Source organism: Erpetoichthys calabaricus, chromosome 12, assembly GCF_900747795.2.
Source record: "Erpetoichthys calabaricus chromosome 12, fErpCal1.3, whole genome shotgun sequence".
Classification (NCBI taxonomy): Eukaryota; Metazoa; Chordata; class Cladistia; order Polypteriformes; family Polypteridae; genus Erpetoichthys; species Erpetoichthys calabaricus.
In genome coordinates this window covers 144,987,022-144,996,295 of record NC_041405.2, presented here as the reverse complement: position 1 = coordinate 144,996,295, position 9,274 = coordinate 144,987,022, and positions in this window count along the sequence as shown.

Sequence of the window (9,274 nt, the reverse complement as noted above, 5' to 3'; positions counted from 1 at the left end):
GCTGAGTTAGTGTGTTCTTTCTTTTAGATAAATTCAGTGTCTTCAGAAAGTTTTCAAACCATTTTTGCTTTTTTTTTCTTCAGAGCCCTTTTACTAAAATCTTTTTTTTTCGTCCTTAAACATCCCATATCATAAATGGCAAAACAAAAAAAAGGACTTTAGGATTTTTTTCAAAATGTATTAATCTATAATCTCACATTGACATAAGTAGTCCCTTTGCTCAGTACTTCTTTGAAGCCCTTTTGGCAGCACTTCCATCCTAGAGATGTCTCGGGTTTGGTGCAGCAAGCTTTACACACCTGGAGTTTTGGATTTTCTGCCATTTGTCTCTGCAGAACCTCTCATTCTCTGGCAGGCTGGACTTGAGACCATTGGTGGAGAGCGGTTTTGATTGGGTTCACATCTGGACTTTTGCTAGAACACTCATGGACATTTCAGAGTTGTCCCTAAGGGACTTGTTTTCTTTGCTTTGTGCTGAGGTTCATTGTTTTCCCTCAACCCTGACTGGTCTCCCAGTCCCTGCTACTGTCACCACCATGATTCACCATTGGAATGGTATTGTGAAAGTGATGAATATTACTTGGTATCCTGTAGATGCAATGTTTAGAATTCAGGCCAAACAGTTCAGTCTTGATTTCATCAGACCAGAGAGTCCTTCAGCTACATTTCTCTAAACTCCAAGCTGGCTTTCGTGTGTCATCTGACCACTTTGCCTAACGTCCAAAACAGTGGAGCGTTGCAGTGGTGGTTGTCCTTCTGGAAGTTTCTCCTGTATCCACACCGGTTCTCTGAAACTCAGTCAGAGTGACAATCGGGTTCTTGGTCACCTCTCCTACCAAGTCCTTTGCTCAGTTGGACTTCACTGCCATCTCTGGGAAGAGTTGTGGTTGTTCAAATGTTTTCCATTTAAGAATTATAAATGTCATTGTGCTTTTGTGAACCTCCACTGCTGCAGAATACTTATTTTTTTATTTGTAGCTTTCCTCAGATCTGCACCATGACATAGTCCTGTCTCTAAGCTCTGCAAGAAATTCCTTCGACCTCATAGCTTGGTTTTTTGCTCTGATATACATTGTGGCTTTTGGCCTTCACATAAAAAGGCTATTCACGTATTGAATTGAGCACAGTTGGATTCACAAATTGTAGAAACATCTCAACGATGACCAGCAGAATGAAATCCACCTAAGCCATATTTCAAGTGTCATAGCAAAGGGACTGCATACTCGTGTCAATGTGATTATTAGTTTTTTATTTTTATCTTAAATACATTTGCACAAAAAAAAAATCTCAATACCCTGTTTTCTCTCTGTTATTCTGGGATACCAAGTGTTTTTATAAAGGAAAAAATCGAAATAAACGATGTTGGCTTAAGTCTGCAACATAACAAAATGCAAAACGTGTATGGGACCTAATAATTTATAGAGCCACTGTATACTCCATTCCTAATTTCTGTTTATTTAAACTGTATTTGTTGTCTGTTTCCACCAGATGGCGAAGTTTGTGCAGCGCTGTTTGGGTTTGACCAGGTGCAGACATTCAAGTGCAATTTAAGACCTCCCTTTGCGCGAATGAACTGTGGTTTAAGTCTACTGCAAACGAAGTATGCCTTAGGACAAAGGAAAAATTGTGTTAATAAGTTTTAAACAACACACAATGGGATGAAATAAGATTAATTGGCCTGTTGTTTTAATTAAAAAAATACATCCTACAGCCACCTTGTGGAGTGGAATGTGAGAAAAGACAATGAATCGGCCAGACCAAAGTGATTTAGAGTCTCAGTCCAACCATTTTTCTTGCCTACCTATCAAGTTCTGGCTGACGGAGAGCTGACATAATTATCCGCAAGGCAAGCACCGAGCCTGGATGGGGAGCAGGACCAGTGCACAGAACACGACCGCGCGTTGCCAAGTAACCGAGCCCACGTGTTTACGGGATACAGAGGAAAAAAAAGCTAATGGGACCCAATATCCGTCTCGGCAGTTACCCCAGTACCGAAACATTTATTTCTCAACTCAACTCGCTTAGTCCAATCAGAAGTCGCCCTTGCCCAGGTCCACCCTACATTAACGGACAGTTCACACGCACGTCTTCGGCAAGTGGGAAGGGAACGCGCAAGCTCCGGACAGCCTGAGCTTGCAATGTAAATACTCCATCCATCCGTTTTCTAACCCGCTGAATCCGAACACAGGGTCACGGGGGGCTGCTGGAGCCAATCCCAGCCAACACAGGGCACAAGGCAGGAACCAATCCCGGGCAGGGTGCCAGCCCACCGCAGGACACACACAAACACACCAAGCACACACACTAGGGCCAATTTAGAATCGCTGATCCACCTAACCTGCATGTCTTTGGACTGTGGGAGGAAACCGGAGCGTCTGGAGAAAACCCACGCAGACACGGGGAGAACATGCAAACTCCACGCAGGGAGGACCCGGGAAGCGAACCCGGGTCTCCTAACTGCGAGGCTGCAGCATTACCACTGCGACACCGTGCCGCCCTTGTAAATACTCCCAATAGGTTAATTGTCTAACCTGAGGTCATCAATTACTTGTTCATAAAAGCATCAAAAATATTCTACGAAAATTACTTTTAGCCCCTCTTTGTTTATAATAAAACGATCTGCATGAAAGAGGTATGCGCGAGTAATAAAGAAGACATCTGTCCAAAAAAGGACAAAAGTAATACACGTAAGCAGAAGCTTTTCGTTGGCAGTGCACACATACCAGATTCAGTGTCGTCTCATAGTGAATAACATTTGGAGATTTGGATGCAGTTAAAAGCCCACTGTATGAAATCGGTGCACACCAAGATGTAAAGGTGGGCACAAAAGACATTAGACGGAGCTCGAGATACAGTGAAAGAAAGAAACGAAACGCACGGTGACGAAATTATGTCATCGTGTAGCAGAAAAACGCGGGGCTTGGCAACTTTATCCTGCAAAACGTTCCATTATAGTACAGTGCTCTCGGTTGGCTGCTGCTTTCAGATCGAAGTGTTAGATTATTTCTTCAGTCAGTCCTGCTTGCTTATTTTAGTCTATTATGAATCAGCTCTTGACAGGGCACACTCACGTAAACACCCTGGCTGGGGCAGTTTAAAAGCATTTCAAAATCTTAACCTGCAAATTTTCAGGGCTGAGGCAATCTCGCGAGACCAGACCTGACTCAACGAGACGCGGGTGTTGGATGCATTGAACCCCACATGAGAAAAACCCCTCGCATACCGTGACCAGCACTCTTGAGTTGTGATGCTGTAGGGGCAAACCGTGCTATGAAATCAATTAATCTTTAATTGTTTTTCTTCGCCTGAATTCAGAAGGATTTATTTTCAATAGGTGCTAGTTAACCCCGCTTTGTTTAATTAAGGTTGGGTTAATGAAGCAGTTTGTCAAATAACCCATCAAAAATGGAGCCAGGTTGATGCATTCGTAGTGAAAGTGGCCTAGTTTGTTTGAGAGTAAAGCGAAAGAAGGCATTTTTGCCTAATCTGATTATTAGAAAACTTATTTCTAATGCAGAATTGGATTATTCAATAAACAAACCTGGAACGAGCGGACTGAGTAACATTAAAAAAAGCAATTTAAAATTTTATGGTAACATTCAAGATTCAAATTTTTAAAAAATGCTAAAAAGGTATTAGTGACGTTTAAGGAATTGGGTTGCAACAAGTGTCTCAAAGGTTACTTTTTGGATTTGCATTTGGAATTTTTCCCTGAAAATCTGGGAATCTAGTTGAAAGACTCCATTATGATATCAAGTGCATGAAAAGAAGGCCCCAGGGACGTTGGGATGTCAGTATGAAGATGGACTACAGCTGGATGCGTAGGGAGGCACCAGAAAAAGTAGACAAACGACTGGCCACTAAACGACGTTTAGTATCAAAAGAACTAAGAAGTGACCAAAAATTGGGAAGTTCTATGTAAATTAATGAATATATATTGTTTCCTTTTCACATATGTTTAAAAATATTTGATTGACTAAATGTTTTTTGTTTCATTAATTTATAGTAAATATGAATAAATTGCATAATTTTTTAAAAATTAATTACACTTCTTTTCAATTTTGTACATAAATGTGACATAATGGAAACATTCTAAATATATATTTTTATTATGTTCATGAATGCAAATAAAAGTATTCACAAAGCAATTATTATTAGTTTAATTTTGCATACCTGTGTAATAATCCAACAATAATAATAGAAATAATCTGAAAATTGGCATAGCCTATGTGACACAAAATATAGCACAATAAAATGAAATAATGCTGCAAACAGCTGCAACTTTTGGTTTGAATACATTGCTTAAGGATGATTTAATTAAAATTATAAGCAGCACTCGAATGCACATACAATAAAGCTTGCATTCACCATTTACAGTATGATTGGATTAAATGCACTTTTCACAAATGCTCCTGGCATGCCAAAAAGTTCTCCATAGTCAACCTCTGACATTATCCACTGATTGGATGGTGATGTTGCCTTCTTTGCATATGTTTTAAAGACACAATAAACAGGAATTATAGGGAAATGCTTAACATTAATCATTATACTTCAATTTCATTAAATTTTGTGGTGATATTAGGCTAGGTCAGCATTTGTCAACCTTTAAGTATTTGCGACCCGAGCTTTCATAACAGTTTTAATCGCGCCCCCCTAACATTTTTTGAAAGGAGCCCACTAATACCAATTTGTTCTTTTTAAATTAATGATACAGTATATCATAGATGCATATTTTATTATACCTACTTAACTTTTATCGACATTTATCTAACTCTATATTTATTTTTCTAGTATCAGAATGTAGTTTTAAGTTAATTTGTTTTGGTTTCAATAGATGTATTTTTCATATTTTCGATTCTTGTTTTCTTTTTTTCACATCTTCGTGCCCCCCTTTTTGTTACTTCATGCCCCCCTAGGAGGCCCGCCCCACAGTTTGAGAACCACTGGGCTAGTCAGTTTATTTCAGGCATCTCAATTTACTTGTCTGTGATTTGTGGGAGGGCAGCACAGTGGCACAGTGATAGTGCTGCTGCCTTGCAACTAGAAGACCAGGATCTGCATCCCTGGTGCTCACTGTATGAGGTTTGCAAGTTCTCCCTGTGTTCGCCTGGGTTTCCTCTGGGTACTGTGGTTTCCTTCCACAGCCTAAAGTCATGCAGGCTAGGTGAACTGACAATGCTAAATTGGCCCTAGTGTGCATTTATGTGTGTGTGTTTGTGTCTTCATCCTGTGATGGGTTGGTGCCCTGCCCAGGGATTATTCCTGCCTTGTGCCTGATGATTGCTGGGATAGACTTCAGCTCCTCTGCGACTCTACTCTAGATAAGCAGGTTTCAAAAATGCGTCCCAATAGATGGCATCTATACTTGCACTGCACAAGCATACAGTGAAGAAAATAAAGAAGAGATTTGGAAGACTACCTGTGAAGTGCTTGTGTAAGGGGCAGACGTTAAGACTAATCGTCACAGGATGTATGACAATAGTGTAAAACAAGATAATCAGCGTTAGAATGTTGTGTCTAGTCTGAGTGTTTGTAGTCATGGTTTGTATTAAATGCCTCCCCGTCCAAATTTTACTGCTGTAAATGACTCCTGTGACCAGTGGGGGCACTCACGAGTCAACCTTTCACTTAAAAGGACATGCAGACACCACATAGTCCAGTCACAAGGATTTTTACTTGTAGAAAAAAGGGTTCCAGGGAGGTACAGAATATAGGTTATATAATGAAAAAAACAACATATACTTGCCACTTCAGAGCCTAAGTCTAAAATACATGATGCTCTGTCCCTGGCCTACCTTTTCCTCAAGGATACTAGTGATTTGTTTTCCTCTTCCTTATTAGGCAAGTTGTTGCCTCCACTTCACTCTCAACCCCAGCTCACCTGGCTGAGGGAAGGACACTTCTTTTAAATTGTGCCCCTTGACTGCTTCCAGGGTCACAGCCAATTGACTGACCTGCGATCCTGGGTCATACTTCCATCTGTTTAAAGGGCCAGGCACACTTATATTTGGCTTCAAACAGGAATTACCTTCCTGGTGCTCCTCATGGCTGAGAGAACTAATATGTGGTCTCTCGTCTTCTTCTGGCCGCCACCACTTTTCCATCTGGGATGGGCTCTCCAATCCCAGGATCTCTCCTTTGTGTTCCATCTGAGCAGTGGTCTCGACCAGCTCCCAAATGGCATCTTGGCCCCTCATTCAGGCAGTGACTCTGACCAGCTTCAGGACGGCACAAGAAAAGCCCTACAGTGTGCCTCTGCATCCTGCTGACCTTCACACTGCCTAATTCACCTAAGACAGCCCTACTTACAGCTTTTCTTCTTTATTGATCATAACATTATGAAACCTCAATTAATCTAATTTGGGGTTTTGGGGGCAGAGGGCAGCATCATTCTTAATGCAAGGACCAACGAGTTCATCCCTGGGCAAAGTCTTTCACACACACAAATTCAACTAAATTTGCCAAACAACAGGGCAGGATTAAGGCCAAATGATGCCTAAAGCCCAGCCTAACAATGGTGCCCCCTCGGCCCCTCTGTTGCTAACCTCACGAGACATTAAGACCCAATAATCACTGAAGGTAAAATAAGAGATTAAAACTTAACTTCATTTGAAAAATTAGAGATATAAATAATAAAATAAAGAATTTAAAGGTCGGTTACACAAATCAGATAATGAATTAAAAGCAAGCCATACCCAGCCATCTGTTGTTTCTTACATATGGAGGAATACTTCAGATTAAACAAACAAACAAATAAATAAATAAATAAATGTGAAATGCTATTTATATTATTTTTCTAACCTGCTTAGTCCTGAACAGGGTCACAGAAGCCTGTCCCAGGCAGCATATGGCACAAGGCAGGAAAAAACCCTAGGCAGGACACCAGTCCATCGTAGAGCAAACAAACATATGTACACCAAACACACACTTGGGCCAATTTTGCATTGTCATTCCACCTAGCCTGGACGTTTTTGAACTGTGGGAGGAAACCAGAGCACCCAGAGGACACCCACGCAACCATGGAGAAAACATGCAGGCTCTATACAGGGAAGACCCAGGATGCAACCCCTGGTCTCCTTACTGCAAAGCAGCATATCTACCACCATGCTGCCCAATGTGAAATGTGACAAGAAATAATCAATAACAACATGAAATTTGAGTTTAGATAAGTAAATGTGTCACAATATATATTTTTATTGCTTATTCTTTATGTAATTATTCATTTAAGTAAACTCTGAAATGAAAACTGTCACTTTTACTCATTAAAGTTAAGAGGGCGTGTTCTAGCGAAGGGGTTCGTGGAACCAGTGGGAGCCAATCCTGGAAGGGATGCCAATCATGTTACACACTGGAGAAAAATTAGAACATGGCAGAGCTTAATGGATATAAATTTCGATTGCATCAGCGTCATTAGCCAATATATAGCTGTATAAATTAAATGAGGGACCCACTTTGGGATTTTGAGGACGTTGATATTCACATATAACATGGAAGAGCAGAGGGGGGGGGGGATTGAGGTTTTTGACTTGGCAGAAGAGTTCATGAGTTTAAGCCTAAAGCCCGATCCGGCGCCACTATTGTATGCATGCACAGTTTCTCTTGTTTGCCCCTGAAAAACAGCAATGAGTGTATATTAACAAATGCAATGAAGTTCTCCAGACAAAACATGAAATATCTTGCTGTTCATACTGTCTGCAATGAACTAAAACTCAAGGTAAATGTAAAAAATCACTGCCTTTTTTACTTTCTGATTTGGGGTTGAACATAAAGAATCAATAAGGAGACTATTTATTTTGATCAGAAACAGGTTCCATAATAATATAAACATATTATAAAAGGAATGCAGTGGGTTCCTTGTTTTAAATGGACCCTCACTGCTTAAAGTAGCACATGCTAACTTCAGGTTTCTTGATCTGTTGTATCCTGTAAGGTAGCTGATGCATTAAATTATTCTGTTTTGTCTACATTAATCTTTTCAAAGCCCAATCAACCAATGTAATTTACAAAGGGCCCTTACAGAATGAAGTAACGGAGTTAAGTGAAACCACACAGCCCAGTAAAGCATGTACCTATGTCTTTATGCATTTTGCTTTCCAAGTTGTCATCTCTACAGTGTATATCTTACTTTAAATAAAAGATTCTGAGTGCTTAAGATTTTTCAATTGAAACTGAATGTACACATTTAAAAAAGGATAATTTATCAATGGGAACACAGAAGTGTGGGCTTATTTTAGTGGGTTTTGGGCTGGGCAGTCCAGGTACTAAACATGTTTAACAGATTTTGTGAGAGTAATAACAAAAACCAAAGAATGAGCACTTTGGATAGATTAAGTATGTGATGTCAAAACATAGAGTTAAATTTAATAGGCATCAGAGCACAGTAAGGAGGAGGAGGAGGTTGGGTGCATGCAGTGATACAGTGCAGTAAGCTATTTCAAATATTAAAAACAAAGATTATTATCACAATATCACATACATTTTTTACCTTCTAGTAAAGTTAGTGCAGTTGTTCATTAAGAAAAAAACAAACATGAACGGAATAGGCAGTGTATATTCATCATTCATTCATCCATTAGTTTAGTCAAGTTGTGAACCTGCTTTTTTCTATTTGAAGTCCACACAAAGCCCGGATCCAGGGATTGGTGCAAAGCTGCCAAGACCGTTACATTGCTGGACATGGCATCAGTTCATCAGTTTGCACAGTGACGCATGCACTCACTAACACAGGATAATTTAACCTAATACCCATGTGTGAGAAATCCATATACTGTATTCATCCATGCATCCATCCATCCTTCCTTTATCTATGCCCAAATGTGCAACTTTGGGTAGTGGGCGCTGGAGCGTGTACTGGTGGCATTGGGCACAAGGCAGGAACCAACCCTTGAAAAGACCTCAGTCCACCTCATGACACACACACACACAGCTAATGTGTATGGATTCGTCTATTACTGATCCCTCTAAATAGATGCGTTGTCGTGTTTGTACTGTATATGTTGAATGATTATACTTTATGTCCTTTTCTATTACTGTTTTATGTTTCAATAGGTGTAACCTCTATGAGCTCGACTTCATCTGGCGTTCCCATTGAGATATATTAAACTGACCACGTTAATCACCGTGATTTCATTGCGCTTTCTTTAACACATTTCATGTCAAAGCCTTGTGCTCTGAAATCTAACGCAACGATAAATACTTCTGAATACATTTCTTTCTTTCGTGGTCGTGATTAAGTTGAGATGGTGTGATTACAAGACGGGGGCGGTGGCGGTGA